Genomic DNA, 17737 nt, shown 5'->3' on the forward strand with positions numbered 1-17737 from the left:
TACTGACATTTAAAACATGGTTTAGGAAAACCACAAGGTAACCAATCATGCCTCTTAGAACTTTGCAATACTATTATTGTTCTTTTTATTTACATAATCAACAAAAATAACAGGGGACTTGCTGGGCATCACACACTATGCTTGACACTGGGTTACAGCACTGAACCAGAAACTGAGTTCCTCAAGGACAGACAAGTTCTACAAAATATAATGAATGTTAATGTATGGTAAGTACAGAGTGCTGACGGGACATTCAGTTTGGGGACCTACTTATTTTAGAGAGTCAGGGAAAGTTTCTTGGGAACAATGACATTTAAGTTAAGATCTTTAGAATAAGTGAAAGGAATATGGCAGGCCTGGGGCAGCAGGATTGAGGATAAGATTGTTGAGGTAAGAAAGGATGAAGAGAAGCATCATTAACTTAAAATTTATTGTATTAGATTAGATTAAAGTAAAATGATTTGAAATTGAGATTTTCCAGTTCCACATGTACAAAGCTTCGAAGTCACCATTCTGTTCTTATGACAAGTAAAAAGCTGAACAAATTGAAAGATCAACAGCTCTTTTTGGATACATAAAAGAGGAGAGGACATGGGGCAAATTGCTCCCCTAAGACTGGAGACATAGGCAAATATAGGGAGTCATATCTAACAGAAGCAGATACTCATGAGCAGAAACCACCAAGGGAACCATTAAGGAAATCTGAGCTGTAATTGTTGAATTATTGGAGGATCAGTGTAAATAACTCAGACTTAAAAACTCCAGGAAGACCCAATCTTAGGGGGAGTCCAAAAATATTTGAAGTTTACATCCAGGAGCTTGACTAGATTCCCATGGGAAGTATCAGAGCGAAAACGGCAGGGGCTTCCAGCAGGGAGTTCCAGCAGGGGGTTTCCAGTTTGAAATATGCCAGGGAATTCTGTTCTTAACAAGGTCTACACTCAGGAGAAACTAGTTAACCAAACTCTAACCTGCTAGGGTACTATTAGAGCTTAATTGCCCTTGAATAAGGGAAACACCCAACTTTGGCCATTTTAGTCATCCTGTCCCATCTAAGGGGAAAGAAAAAAACCTGAGAAACAATTGTGAAGTTCATGGTCCCAAGGCCTGGCTCACTAAAAGATCGAGACCTAATCACAGAACTATAGCATATTTCCCCCAACCTCATCAGCACATTACTAAAGACCTATTTACAGCATTCTTCTTCTTATTTTTTACAAAGTACATTATGTCTGGTTATCAAGAAAAAAATACAAGGTATATCAAAAAGCAAAACAAACAATGCTCCCCATCCCCCCTCCCCCAAAACCCCAAAACAAAAAGACCTACCCAATTTCAACAGACAAAGCTAATACCAGAATGGCAAAGATATTAGAATTATCAGGCATGGCAGAGATTTTAGAATTATTAGACTGGGAATTTAAAACGACTATAATTAGTTGCTACTCAACTAATATATGCTAACGGCTCTAATGGATAAAGTAGGCAGCACATAAGAACAGATGGATGGGGCACTTGATGGCTTGGTTGGTTAAACATCTGATCCCGGCTCAGGTCATGATTTCAGGGTCTTGGGATCAAGCCCTGAGTCAGGCTCCACATTCAGTGGGGAGTCTGCTTGTCCCTCTGCCCCTCCCCCCATTCATGCACTCTCCTCAAATAAATCAAAATCTTAAAAAAAAAAGAATAGATGGGCAATGTAAAATGAGAGAAAAATGCTAAGTAAGAACCAAAAAGAAATGCTAAAAACAAAAATTATTGTAATGGACATGGAGAATGCCTTTGATGGATTTATTAGTAGACAGGACATACCTAAGAAAAGAACTGAGCTAGAGGACATCAATAGAATCTTCAAGAACTAAAAAGCAAAGAGAACAAAGACTGAAAGAACCAGAATAGAATATTCAAGGACTATGAACAACTACCAAAGATATAACATATACATGATGGGAATACCAGAACAAGAAGAAAGACAGAAAGAAACAGAAGAAATATTTGAAACAATAATGACTGAGAATTTCTCTATATTAACGTCAGACACCAAACCACCGATCCAGAGAATACCAAGCAGAATAAATCCAAAAAATCTACACTTAGGCATATCACCTTCAAACTCTGATTATAAATAAAGAAAAAATCCTGAAAGAAGCCAGGGGAAAAATACATCTTATAGAGCAACAAAGATAAGAACTACATCTGACTTCTCAAAAACCAAGCAAGCAAGAAGAGAGTGTAATGATATATTTAAAGTGTTGAGAGAAAAAACTCAGCAACCTAGAATTCTGTACCTTATAAAGTTACTTTTCAAAAGTGAAAGAGAAATGAAGACTTTCTCAGATAAAAATTGAGTTAATTTGTTGTCAGTAGACATGCCTTACATGATACATTATAAGTTCTTTAGAGAGAAGGAAAATAATATAGGTTAGAAACTTATATCTAAATAAAGAAAAGAGAGTGGTGCCTGGGTGGCTCAGCTGGTTAAGCATCTACTTTCAGCTCAGGTCATGATCTAAGGTCCTGGGATTGAGCCCCACTGACTGCCTCTGCCTACTGCTCCCCCTGCTTATGCTGTCAAATAAATAAACAAAATCTTTAAAAAAATAAAGGAGAATATGAAAGAGGGAATAAGTGGAGATAAAGTAAAGCTTTTATTTATTTATTTATTTATTTATTTATTTATTTATTTTAAATTTCCTTTTTTTTTTTTTAATTTATTCAGAGGCAGAGAGAGAGAGAGAGAGAGAGGCAGGCAGAGAGGCAGAGACACAAGCAGAGGGAGAAGCAGGCTCCATGCAGGGAGCCCAATGTGGGACTCAATCCTAGGTCTCCAGGATCACACCCCAGGCTGCAGGCGGCGCTAAACCACTGCGCTACCGGGGCTGCCCTAAAGTAAAGCTTTTATTTTTCTTATTGTTAACTGACCTGATAACACTTTGTTCAAGATAATAATAGCAACAATGTATTTGATTATGTTTATGTATATATCTTACATCTATATGCTTATGTGTATATTTATATATATATATATTTATATTTAAAGTGAAGTGAATGACAACAATGATACAAGAAATGAGATTGAGGAATTAGTACTATGGTGTTATTATAAAGTATTCACACTACCTGTGAAGTAGTATGTTAACTGAAAATGGAAATGGAGTGGTAGTACATGTATATTGTAAACTGGGGCAATCACTAAAAGAAGCAAAAAAATAAGGTTTAACTGACATGCTAAGAAAGGAGAAAGTGAAATCAAATAATTGCTCAATTAAAACCACAAAAGGCAGAAAAAGAGTGGAAAACAAAAAGAATAACAAAGAACAAGGGCTACAAATAGAAAATAGTAGCAAGTAGGGTAGATGAATCCAATTATATCAGTAAACACTTTGAATTGTCAGTGATCTAGATGATTAAAAGAGACTGTCAGAGTGGATAAAAAACACAATCCAACTATATGGTGTCTACAAGAAATCTCTTTAAGTATAAAGACACATATAGATTAAAAGTAAGTGGATGGAGAAAAATACCATGCTAACACTAATCAAAATAAAAGCAAGAGTAGTTATATTAATTTCAGACAGAGCAGACTTCAAAGCAAGGAAAGTTATCAGTGAAAAAGAAGGGAATTACATAAGGACAAAGGGGTCAATTCACCTGGAAGACATAACAATTTTTAGTGTGTATGTGCCTAACAACAGAGTGTCCAAGTATGTGAGTGCAGTGAGTGACTGAAGGATTTTTTAATATTTGAATATCAATATAATTAATTCATTTTATTAATAAACTTAAAAAGAAAACACAATCACCTCACTAAATGCAAAAAAAAAAAAAAAAAGACAAAATCTAACTATCCCTAATGAAAGCTCTCAGCAAATAAAAAAGAAGGGTACCTTAATCTCTGAGAAACCTAGAACTAATATCATATTTAACAGTAACTGATTGAGTGCTTTCTCCCTAAGATCAGGGATAAGAAAGGAATATCTGCTCTTTGTATTTCTGTAATAAATGGCACCAGAATTTTCAGTCAGTTCAATCCAATAACAAATAAAAGAAACCCAGATTGAAAAGGAAGAAGTAAAATCACCTTCATTTGTAGATGGTATGATCATCAAGATAGAAAACCCAATGGAATCTATAAAATAGAGTGAGTTTAGCAATGTTGCAGAAGACTAATGTACAAATATTAATTGTATAATTGCATTTCTGTATATCAGCAACCAATAATCAGAAATGAAAAAATATACAGCATAAAATATATGAAGTACTTAGAGGTGAATCCGAAGAAAAAGCATGAAACACCTGTACACTGCAAAGTGTACTATGAAACACTGCTAAGAAAAATCAGAGGGCGTAACTAACTGGAGAGATATACTTTAATTCTCCTAGAACTGATCTATAGGTTTAATATAATCTCAATCAAAACCACAGTAGACTTTTTTGGTAGAAACTGACAAATTGATTCTAAAACTCTTATGGAAATGCAAAAAACCTAGCATAGCTGAAAGAATTCTGAAAAGGAGCAAAGTTGAAGGGACGCCTGGGTGGCTCAATGGTTGAGCATCTGCCTTTGGCCCAGGGAGTGATCCCAGGGTCTGGGATCGAGTCCTACATCAGGCTCTTTGGAGGGGGTCTGCTTCTCATTCTACCTATGTTTCTACATCTCTCTCTCTCTCTCTCTCATGAATAAATAAAATATTTAAAAGAAAAAAGGTGAAGAGTTAATAATACCTGATTTCAAGACTTTTTTTTTTTTTTAAGATTTATTTATTCATGAGAGACATAGAGAGACAGAGAGGTCTAGATGGAGGCAGACAGAGAAGCAGGCTCCATACAGGGAGCCGGATATGGGACTTGGTCCCGGGATCACAGGATCACATCCTGAGCCGAAGGCAGATGGCTCAACTGCTGAGCCACTCAGGCATCCCTGATTTCAAGACTTTAATTGTGAAGCTTAATCTAATCAAAAGTGTTCTATTGGAACAGAGTCCAGAAAGAAACACATAACTACACAGACAACCAATTTTTGACAAAGTGTGAAAGGCAAAGTAGCAGAGAAAGAATAGTCTTTTCAAGAATAATTGGGCATCTACATGCAAACAAAACAAAACAAAAAAACCAAACCCACAAACAAACCCAAATAAAGCAAAAAGAAACAATTCAAACTCTACTTTGTACTGTATATAAAAAACTCAATCAAAACATGTAATAGACCTAAATATAAAATCTAAAACTATAAAACTTCCAGGAGAAAAACAGAAAGACATTTCTGCTACTTAGAGTTAGGAAAAGATTTCTTGGCAGGATAACTTAAAGCATGATCTATAAAAAAATTGATAAACTGAGCTTCATCAAATTAAAGAATATCTGTTCTTAGACATTAAGAGAATTAAAATATAGGCTATAGACTGAAAACATTTGCAAAGCACCTATCTAATACAGGACTTCTAAACACAATGTATAAACTTTCAAAACTCAAAGTGGAAATACAAACATCCCAGTGAAAACAAGGCAAAGATTTCAACAGATACTTTATGTAAAGATGTGAAATATTAATTACTAGGAAAACAAAAATTAGAATAGCCAAAATTTAAGCGACTAACATACCAAGCACTGGCAAGAATGGAGAAAAATTGGAACTTTTCTTACACAGCTTGCAGGAATTTAAAATGTTACAATTGCTTAGGAAAACAGTTTCACATTTTCTTAAAATTTATTTATTTATTTATTTATTTATTTATTTTTTTTACATTTTCTTAAAATTTAAACATAGAACTACCATGTGATCCAGCTATTCCATTCCTAGTGATTTACCTAAGAGAAAAGACAGCATATATCCACACAAAGATCGTACACAGTAGTTGATAATAGCTTTATGTATAGAGGGAAAAACCTAAATGCTCACCAACAGATGAAGGGATAAACCAATTATAACTATACAATGGACCCATACAACGGAATTTTACCAAGCAATAAAAATAAAATAAATAAATCTATTGATACTTATGGTAATATGGATGAATCTCCAATAATTATGATGAAAGAAGCCAGATCAAAACACAGTACATACTCAAGGATTTGCAAACTCAACTACAGAGACAGAAAATAGACTGGTGGTTGTCTAGGGAAGGGGTCAGGGTTGGAGGGGAGGGATTAAAAGCTAACAGAGGGGTATGAGATAACTTTTGATTTGTATTTGATAGGCACAGAATTCCTGCCTAAGAAATAAAACTGTGTGATGAACCCCTGACAATTATATTATTTGGAATTCATTAATATGAAACAGAGTATTCTACTACCCATGTAGGTTTTCATCCTTTCGTGTTTGACTTACAATTTCAGAAACCTATGCCTTCACTGTATGCTAAGAATATATTATAAGACTACTAAAAAGATAGTTATATCCTTATGATAAAAATTCAGACGATATTAAGTCAAATTCTTATTTCATAAACTAAATGGAATAAATTCTTTTAAACGAATATTTGTTGACTATCTGCCTTATGAGAAAAACATATAATATTTAACCAATCACAAAAATAAATGCAAATTTGATAAGGTGACAAGAACTATGAAGAAGAAACACATGGGAAGCATGAGAGTTTTTAGCTAAGAAATCTGACAGAGTTAGGAAGGTCATAAAAGCTTCCAGAAGGAAAAGGCAGATAAGCTAAGATAGAGATAATCAGCAGATATTAATTAGATGAAGAGAGAACTGAAAAGTGTTCTAGGAACAGTATATACAAAGGTCCTATAGTGCAAAGGAAAATCATGAGTCCAAGAGACTAAAAAAATGTTTAAAATAACTTCAACCGATTCAATATAGTACATTGAAAAAATATTTTATTTTTTTATTTTTCTTTTTCTTTTTTTTTTTTTAAATTTTTATTTATTTATGATAGTCACAGAGAGAGAGAGAGAGGCAGAGACACAGGCAGAGGGAGAAGCAGGCTCCATGCACCGGGAGCCCGACGTGGGATTCGATCCCGGGTCTCCAGGATCGCGCCCTGGGCCAAAGGCAGGCGCCAAACCGCTGCGCCACCCAGGGATCCCTGAAAAAATATTTTAAATGAATATCTGAAATATTGTTTAACTGAACTAGATAAATATTTTAAAATCATGTTTCATCTTATTTTGCTATGTATTCATCAAAAATCACAGCTAATCCACACTATCTTAAAAACTATCTTCATCTTTTGGATTGCTTCTTGTAAAGAAGTGTATGCTGACATATTAGCAATTACTAATTTTTTTGCCCCTATGTGTCATGTTGGTTTTCCTTTCACAAATCATTTCAGCTCTTTCCTGCCTGTTCTCTCTGAAGTCATCTGCTAAAGAAGGACCAGTTATACATGACAGTTATATTATTTTTGATTTCAGGTGATTTCAGGACTAAAGCAACATCACGTGATGGCTAATTCATCTTCATATAATATCTGGGCTCCATCCAAATCCCAATGGATGACTATCCACCTATTCCAGGCTTGCCAAATAGTTAAGAAAAAATGAATAGCATATAAGAAAGAAGATGGTTCAGAAATCTGAAACATGACCTTTTACATTTAAGGAACTTAAAATGTTGGGGGAAAATTTATATAAATAATTATTTTGAGTGTAAAATAAAATACTATTATTCAGAGAAGAGCACTGGAGTGAGTTGGGTGTATTGGAAAATTTCCCAAAAGAGATAGTGTTTGTTCTAGGCTTAGAACAATTTGTAGGAGAGGACAGAGGGAGAGGGATTCCTTGCATTCCGTGCAGAAAAAATAATATGATAAGGAGGGGTCTGAGGTTTAAGCCTCAGGGATGAAGAGAATGATGACGCTATTAATAGCAGAGAAGTTGGGAACACTCAGTGGGTAGGAGCTTTCTGTCTAGCATGCAAACTACACTTAAAGAAAGGGGAAAAAAAAGGCAATAATTCAGATAGCTGGGTAAAGGTGGAGGGAGAAGAAATCAACTTTAAACCTGTTTCATGGTCTAACATTTTATTCATATTTAGATTTCTTTCTACTATTCATTAAATACAACTTTTGATCTTTTAGCAGAAGAAAATCAAATAGTTATTTTAATAACGCAAACTGAATTGGCTTTCTAGGTTTTGAATATGTAGGAAACAGGATTAGGCTTACAAATTATTTTCATAGTTCAATTAAAGAAAAATTATACAGAAAGTAAGAATTCGGCTAAAAGCACTAATAGTATTACCTAAGTCATCTACTCTCCTCAGTACAATCTTGTTCAAATTTGATTATATACTCCCTCTCTCACTGCCCTGCTATGCACAAACAGAAGGGAGGGAGAGAGAGATGGAGGGAAAGAGAGAAAGAGAGAGACAGAGACAAATTAACAATATAAACTGGGCATTTCTCAATCTTAGTTCCCAAATACCTCTGTTAAGTGTGAACATCTTTCTGTATTCTGTGATTCTAGCATCCAAAGATGCATGTGATAGACATCTTCATAAAGCATGACTTCTAATGAAAACCAACTCCTTCATTTGGTGCTAAAGAAACAATGATCTGTTCCAATGCTAAAGGAAAAATTAGTGCTGGTGAACTCACAGAGATGCAGTGTAACTGATCAGAACTGATGACTTATAATCATGCTCATTGTACTTTTGTTTTTTTTCAGGTAAATTTGATCATCAGTGCTTTTTGTTGTATTTGCTTACTTTAGAATCTAAACTCCATGTAAGATGTGATTCCACTGTTCTCAAACCATGCCAATTCTCCTTGAATTACACGATTTATTGCTTTAATCCCCTGCTTCAGTAGGATTGTGAATTTGCTAACCGCCAGCAGTATCAGTATCACATGAGTCTGCTAACAGCTGAGTACATTTTAGGTTGGAAAAAATGTTGCGCAGAAGAGAGATCTTCTAATAAGGGAACCATCAGATCTTTACTGCAGTATTACCCAAAAACAGTGACCTTACTAAAAAATTTAATGCAAGGGTGACTTTTCTCAATGCATGAAGCAATCTTTCTAAACTCAGGAGTCTTTAATTTCTTGGCAAAAATCTATACATTTTAATTTTTATTAAAGTAAATAATGTATTACTACAACAGACATGGTCTTAGTATGCTGAGTCATTTGTTTACCCAATTTTTATTCAGCACGCATTAAGTACTTAGATATACAATGGTGAATAAAACCAGAGGCATGATTGCCTACCTTCACAAAGCTTTATAGTCCAGTGGAGGAGCTAAAGCTTAATTAGAATTGACCACAAATAATGTAAAATGACAACTGGAAGTATAAGGGAGGGGAAGTATAAGGGAAGGGAGGTTCAAAAAACAGTGGGTCAGGTAAGGTAACTGAGGAGTTTAAGACTTGACTGAAATAACGTAAAAAATATGTTTTTTTGATAAAGAATGTTAGGAATGATATGCTAAGGTTCAAATTTGCATTGCGAAAAGAGATATTGACTTATTAATGGAAAACACAGAAATCTAGAATGCTTACATGGAATTTATTATTTAATATATGCTTTTGATAAGTAATGTATTTTTCATAATTAAATTTGAGATGTGCGATGTTTTTGAGATCTTCAAAGGAGTTGGTATTTAATTTATAAATATTCATAAAATATCAAACCAATAATAGTTTCTGTGGTTAAGAATTCTCCATAACTGAGGTCTCATCAAAAGTAGTTACTTCCTTTGAGGATCCTCTCGTTTTCTGCTTCCAGTGTTTGAATTAAAGGGGAACCCAAAGAATGTAGTAAGTAATTAATCCCCTCAGAAATGTAGATCATGAGGGTGGTATGAGATGGTGTAAGGTGGTAGAGAGAACACTGGATTTAAGAACTGATACAACAGGTGGATTTTCAGCTCTGCCATTTGTAAGCTATATGACCTTCTCAAAGTACCTAAACCTCCCTAAATTTTCAATTTCTTACCTTAAGTTGGGATTTGGTGGGAAGATTTGGTGGGACAGTGTTTATGAAACACTCAAAAATTATAAGACTTGGTATAAATGTTAGGAATTATGATAATAATGATCCCCACTTCTGATACCATAAAGGATGCTAGCTGGAGTTTAATATTCAAATATTTGAGTTTTGTTCTACAGTTTTCAGTTCTAAAACTTTGTTGCCAATTATGTAAATATACTTCACTAACTAAATTAACATTTAATTAATTGGCTTTAAAAATATTAGGATTCTTAAATATGATTCAAGGAAACACAATTATTTTGTTTTTTACTGACACTTTACCAGTAGAGGCACATTCATTTCATCCAAGTAATCATACAATTTTTATGTAATTGTGTTACCAAAAACACAATTGAAAGACAATGTTCTCATACTACAAGAGACAGGTAACATATTCAGGAATTGTATCCTCTTGAACCATAGATTTGATATTGCAGACTTTAATCTCCAATTTCCAATTAGGTTTCTTTTAAAACCATTTTAATTAAATGTTCACAAAAGCACATCAGTGTGTGATAAGGAAATATGTTCTCTTCAGTGTGCCTTAGTGACCTAACTCAAAAATACTGTGGAAAGACAAGGAAAAGGAATGAATGATTTACATTACACACCTGGTGCAACTTTTCCAAAGAAGTATTATAGTTATGTTACTCTGAAACACTTCCATATTTTCTAATTAAAACTCAAGTGCTATGAATCCCAAGAATAAAATGGAAAATACTGATTTTAGATTTATTAGAATAGATAAAGAATATTCTTGGTATTTAATTGTGTGTGCGTGTGTGTGTGTGTGTGCGTGTGCTTTGATTATGGGTTCGAGCAACAATCTGAAATGAAGACTGAAGACAACTGCTAGTTAATCCTCACTTGCTCTGCCAGACTCTCCTGCAAAAACCAGGATCATTTATTCCTGGAATTCCAGTTCACAATTTTTCTAAGCTCTTTAGAATGCGTCATGTTTGTTTCACCACTTAGCTCTTATCTCCTTCAAGTATTTTATTCTGGTTGTTTCAGAATACTTACAAAGGAGGTTTCTTACTTAGTTTAGATTGATTAAAAAAACAGCAACCCCAGGATCAGCAGAGAGAGCTAGTAAAATAATCAAAATCCCTGCTTAAAAACAAACAAGCAAACAAAAACCCTTTTCTAGCCACTTTTTTCCTCAGTAGGACACTCTATTTACCTCCAAATTACTCCTCTAATTTTAAACAACTTGTCTAGTTAATTTCCTGTGTGTGATCACTGACTATAAGTGAGGTTCATTTTCTTATCTACATCATGTAGGTAATTAAAGGAAATTGAAAGTGGGCAGTGAAGCTTTTATGCAACTGGGAATGAAGCTGAATGGAGGGCAGTGAGGTCAGTGGAGTCCATTATATTTTTATGTGAGAGGCTGGTCTGTCTGCCCTGTCCTTGTTTATTTAGTGGAGGCTGGACAGGCTACTAACTGCAAATCTGTGTCTCTGATTTGCCCAGCTGTCCTTGAATAAAGACATCTTCCCCTGCAAATGTTAAATGACAGTGATTGACAACCTATGATGAACTCTGCTTGCAACCCCCTGCTGCTGTTTTTAGATTGCAAAAGAAAAAACAGACTAAAGAAACATCTTTCATAATCACATCAAATGGGCCCTGCTGTTCACTCAATAGATTTTATTTTGTTTCCCTTTTCACTACAAATCTCATTTTGTTCTACAAATGCCATAAACTCAGCCTCTTCACACAAAGTAAAACGTTTTAAAAAAATGGATGTAAAGCTACCACATTTTGCTTGTATATTTACACTGATTTTAAGTTTTGGGGGCTATATACTCTTACACAATGGTTTGTTCACACCATCTTATCACTAACTTGTTTGTTCTCCCAAGAACATGTGGCATATCTACACTGTTGAGAAATGTCTTTCAGTGATTGGCTGGCACTTGGGTTTAGTTAGGGCTCTGGTAGCTTTATTCAACATAAAAGTCTTACATATCATTGTGGCTCTTAAATACGTTGGCTGTACAGCTCATCTGTTAGACTTCTTAAAATAAGAAGCTTGTTACAATCTACTTTGGCTTTTTCTTTAGTGAATGCATAAGTGGATGTTGTTTGAGTGGGTGTATATGTATATACGTATTTGCTGTACCTAAGCAAATTGCAGTGGTAAGCAACAGTCAGAATGGGTTCATGCGTGGCTTGTGTAAGTGTTGCGTAAGGGCAAACTAGTACTTTTATGTCACTGCACACATCGCTGCCTACGTCGCATTCACTAAATGGCAGGTAGGAGGGCCCTTGTACGGTGGGGACGGCAACCTGATCAATGTGAGAGACTAAAGAAGCTTTATGCTATAACTTAATCTCTGTCATGGGAAAAGTAAAACTTATAAAGTTAATGAGTTCTAGACTTTAAGTAGCACTTGATTAATTTGTAACATTCTGAGGCGTTAAAACAAACCAAAATTAGTTTCTCACATTCCAGCGCTGTCTTTTGGCCACTGAAGCTGTAGAAAAACCATTTCAGTAAATTTCCCTGATAGGGACCCAGTTTAGTTTCTGTGCCCTTCTGAAGTATTAATTAATGGTATAGTATACATTTTATAACAATATTTGAAAAATAATTTGGTATTTACCAAGCCAGGTCTAGATACATTAAGGAATAAGAAAATATGCCCCATATTTTTATCTTTATTATATCAGATTACCTATTCCTTAGTCATTAATACACTAAAAAACTAAATGTGATATGTATGAATTTTTAAAAAAACTCAAATATATATAGTTTCTAATACTTAAAATTTGTAGATTTATTAAAATTATTCAAACTGAGTAAATACTTTACTACTGTATTAAATAAATCTCTAAACTAAAAGACTGCTATAAAGTAGACTTATCTGTAATTTATAATGACCTCAAAGTTCAGTAAAATGCATACTAGGAATGAACTTAAAAACATTCCAGGTTAAAGAAAAAAGTAAAAAAAGCCCTTGGTTATAAAAGTTATGGGAAAATGATAAAATTAAGATCTAGTTAATTAAGCAATGATAAAATATTTATCCAACATGTACACAATTTGCTCCATAAAGAAAAAGTATCAAATAATTTTATTGTAAGCAGATAACAAAAATGTAAATACTGATGGATATAATTGTAATTGCTCTATGTATGTAAGTTTCCTTTTAAGGCTTATCTGAGTGTATATGTCTGATTTGTATCAATGTCTTAAACTTAGGGACTATGTTTGGCCTCAACCAATTAAGGCAAGCACAGAATCACTTGCAAAAAATAAATATGAACAAGAACAAAAACAAGAACAAGAACATCTTACTCTTTCCATTCTAAGAATGACCACCTGGTTGACAGCTGGATTTTAAGGGATCTTTCAATAGTGGATACCAGTAACTTTGTTATGCTTAAAATAATTTCAGTGGTAAGAATTCCATCAGAAACTTCTATTTCCCAGGATTTATAGCTAAGTCCTTAAAAAATGCTCTTTGATGAAACTTAAAAAAAATTCCTCAGTTTTTGAGGATGTAATACAAATGTCTTATAGCTTAACAATATTTAGAAATTTCTCTTAAAAAATAAAATTTTGAAGCTGTCATGCTTGAATTCTAAAAGAGAATAAGTGAAATTAGTAGCAATATGTAGTATTTGGGTATAGTTAAATGTCACACATTGCGATCTATTTTTAAAAGCTAAACAAGTTTTCTTATTATCTTGCTTTTGCCTTTAAAACTTCACATATTTATTATTGGCTTTCTTTATAATTTGCCTTTCTATAGGCTGTGAGATTCTATCACACACAAAACAAACAAATGGAAATACTAAAACAAAAATATAACCCAAAGTGGAAACATTAAAACACTTCTATTTAATGTCTACTGAATATTCTTCTTCCAGGAGTTAGTAAAAAAAAAAAGAAAAAAAAAAAGAAAAAAAATATATACACAAAAAGTTAAACAAATCTATAAGTGAAATATCAAAATAGGCCAATATACAGGAAATAATCACAATACAGGAGTGACTGACAAATGGGTGAAATAAATGCTGGTGTCCTGAACTTAGAAAAAGTAGTAATAACTGCTAATTCTGAATTATGGAATATTTTAAGAGGGAGCTAAAGCAAGATGGATGGATGGATGAATGTTAGAGACACATTGTCCAGGTGGGAATCATAAGCAAAGGTGTGAAGCTGAGTATATATTCAGTATGTTTAAAGGTGAGAGTAAGGTTCATCAGGAGAAAGGGGGAGGTGGATTTGCAAAAGCCTAATGGATTGTATGGTAAAAAGGAAGGCCTTGATAACTAGGTTAAGGAAACAATGCTTTTTAATTAAATTTAGATTTTTAAGGGCAGAAATGGTCCTATAAACCAGATAAACTGGCAGGGATGAGTTGGGTGGATTAAAGAGGAGGGAGAAACTAAAGTAAGATGATCACTTAGGAGACTGTATAGGAATGGAGTGATGAGAATCCAGACAGGAGCTGGTTATGGGGATATAATATTTAGCGTGGTGATTATAGTTAATAACACCATATTGCATATTCGACAGTTGCTAAAGGTAGACAGACTTTAAAAGTCATCACCAGAAAAAGTTTTCTATGTATGGTAACAGATATAAACTAGAGATATTGTGGTGATCATTTCACAATATACACAAATTCTGAATCATTATTTTGTACACCTTAACTAATATTGTATGTTGATTATACCTCAAATAAAAATATTAAATTCTCTTTAAAATAGTAACTCTTGTGATCAAGGATTATAGATTAAAAGGAGAAAATACTGAAAATGTTCTGTAGCTTTTTAATTTTCATTCAAACTGCATAATAAATGTTGAAGAAAGCAGTCTATTTTGATATATAAACAATTTATGGTTGGCATTAAGGAGGGCAATTTATCTCACACATTCACAGTTTGCAGAACTATGAGGTAGGTACAGGAAGAGGAGCCAGTTAACTATAAGAAAAAGAACCCGATAAAACGTGAAAGTGCATTCTTAAAAATAAAGAGATTATTAACAAGAAGTAAATGATGTTGTCAAAATATCAAAGATATGAAGGATATCAAAGCACTGGGTAATCAGGACCTCTGAAGAAGAGTTTAAACAAGAGTGATCCAGATTATAGGACATAAAGAATGAACTGATGGAAAAGAAATGGAAATAGGTTGAGATACTGATTTTTATTTTGTCAGTGAATGGAAGAAAGGAAATAAGATGGTAATTTGAGGAGGATGGTAAAACCCAATAAAGGTTTCTTCTCCCCAGACTATGGTAACTACATGTTTAGGAGTGCATTTTTTTTTTTCTTAAGCTAAAAAAGTTATTTTAAAATTTCAAGAAACAATATCAGGAGAACTACTGAGAAATTTCTACAACAAGAAAGGGGGAAAACCAATGAGTAGTAGAGCTATCTTGTGAGAATCAATGGCTACCCATTCTATGGCTATATCGCATTTTGTTTATCTAGTCATTGGTAAATGGACATCTACTCATTTCTACTTTTTGGCTATTATGAATAATGCTGCTACGGACATTTGTGTACAGGTTTCCGTCTGAAATTTTTCAGTCCCTTTGGGTATATATCTAGGAATGAAAACGGTGTGTCACATGGTAATTCTGCTTAACATTTTGAAGAACCAAACTTTTTTTCCCAAGTGGCCACACCATTTTACATTTCCACTAGCAAGGTAATGAGCATTCCAAGTTCTCCATATCAACTAACATTTGCTATATAGTCGGTCCTTTTGATAATAATGACCCTCATGGGTATGAATTGGTTTTGATTTGCATTTCCCTAAAAACTATTGATGTCAAGCATCTTTTTATGTGCTTACTGGCCATTTGTACATCTTTGGTGAAATGTCTATTCAGATCATTTGCCCATTTTTTAATGGAGCCACCTATTTATTATTGAGATAAAAAGTTCTTTATATTTTCTAGATGTAAGTGCTTTATCAGATATATGATTTGCAAAGCTTTCACTCAATGGGTTATTTTCTCACTTTTCTGATGGTATCATTTGCAGCACAAAAGCTTTATTGATAAAGTCCAATCTGTCCACTTTTTCCTTTTCTTTCTTGTTTGCATTTCTGGTGTTTTAGCTAAAATGCCATCACCTAACCCAGGAAGAGGAAAATTTACAACTATGTTTTTTTTCCCTAAGAGTATTATAGCTTTAGCTTTTACATTTAGGTTTATGATCAATTTAGAGTTTAATTTTTGTGTATGGTGTGAGGAAGGAGTCCAGCTTTATTCCTTTATATGTATATATCCAATTATCTCAATAGTTTTTATTGAAAAGGTTATTTGTTACTCCATTTTACTTACTCTCCTGGCACCATGGTATTACTCGGTCATACGTACACATTTATTTCTGGACTTCTGGTTCTATTTCACTCATCTATATGTCTATCCTGTGGCCACTTCCACACTATTCTGATTATACTCACCTTGTAGTAAGTTCTGAAATCAAGAAATGTGAGTCCTCTAATTTTTCAAGATTGTTTTGGCTATTATGGGTTGCTTGCATTACCATACAAATCATAGTACAAACTTCTCAATTTCTACCAAAAAGTCATTTGGGATTCTGACAGGGATTTTGTTGAATCTGTAGATGATTATGGAGAGTACTGCCACCTAGCAATAGTAAGTTTTCCAATTCACAAACATGAGATATCTCATCACTTATTTAGATCTTCAGTTTCCTTCAACAGCGTTAAACTGTTAAACTTATTCCTTGGTTAAACTTATTCCATATTGTTCATTTCTAGTGTATATCTATACAAATTATTTTTGTATATTGATCTTGAATCCTGAAACCTTGCTAAGCTTGCTTTTTATTTTATTTTTTTAAATTTTTCCCTTTTATTTTTTAATTTTTATTTATTTATGATAGTCACACACACAGAGAGAGAGAGGCAGAGACACAGGCAGAGGGAGAAGCAGGCTCCATGCACCAGAAGCCCGATGTGGGACTCTATCCTGGGTCTCCAGGATCGCGCCCTGGGCCAAAGGCAGGCGCCAAACTGCTGCGTCCCCTAAGCTTGCTTTTTAACTCTAATAGTACTTTGATAAATTCTTAGGCTTTTCTATATACAAGGTCATTTCATCTGCAAATAAAAATAATTTTACTTTTCTTCCAAATTGGATGCCTTTAATATTTTTTCTTCCTAGTTGTCCTAGTTTGAGTCTCTGGTACAATGTTGAATATAAATGGTTAGAATGAACATAATTTGCCTTGTTTCTGACCCTGGAGAGAAAGTATCCAGTTTTTCATCATTTAACATGATGCTAGTTGTGGGTTTTTTTTTCTAAGTGTTTTGTCAGATTGAGGAAGTTCTCTTCTTACCTTATTGAGGTCATGTGTTCATCATGAAAGGGTGTTGGATTTTGATAAATTTTTCCTGTGTTTATTGAGATGATGATGTGATTTGTGCCTTTTTTTTTCTATTAATAGGTGAATTACATTAATTGCCTTTTGGATGTTAAATCAACCCTGCGTTCCCAGGATAGATTCCACTGGGTCATGGTGGTGTATAATCCTCTTACTTGCTGCTAGATTTGGATAGCATGGTGTTGAGGAATTTTGTATTCATTCACAAGGAACAGTAGTCTGTACTTTTCTTGTGATGTCCTCATCTGGTTTTGGTGTAAGGGTAATACCGACCTTATAGAAAGAGTTGAGAGGTGTTCTTGCTCTTATATTTTTGAAAGAAATAGTATAAGATTGGTAATAACTCTTAGAACATCTGGTAGAATTCACATCTGAGCCTGGGCTTTTTTTAGTGAGAGGTTTTAAAATTAATAATTCAAATT

The 17737-nt window shown here is 33.9% G+C and overlaps 1 protein-coding gene across 3 annotated transcripts in view; it reads right to left on the reverse strand.

Moving 5' to 3' along the window:
• Positions 1-17737, reverse strand: part of ASCC3 (activating signal cointegrator 1 complex subunit 3) — a 340865-nt gene that overhangs the window by 25124 nt on the left and 298004 nt on the right. The gene's annotated exons all lie outside the window — the stretch shown is intronic.

Source organism: Vulpes vulpes, chromosome 1, assembly GCF_048418805.1.
Source record: "Vulpes vulpes isolate BD-2025 chromosome 1, VulVul3, whole genome shotgun sequence".
Lineage (NCBI taxonomy): Eukaryota > Metazoa > Chordata > Mammalia > Carnivora > Canidae > Vulpes > Vulpes vulpes.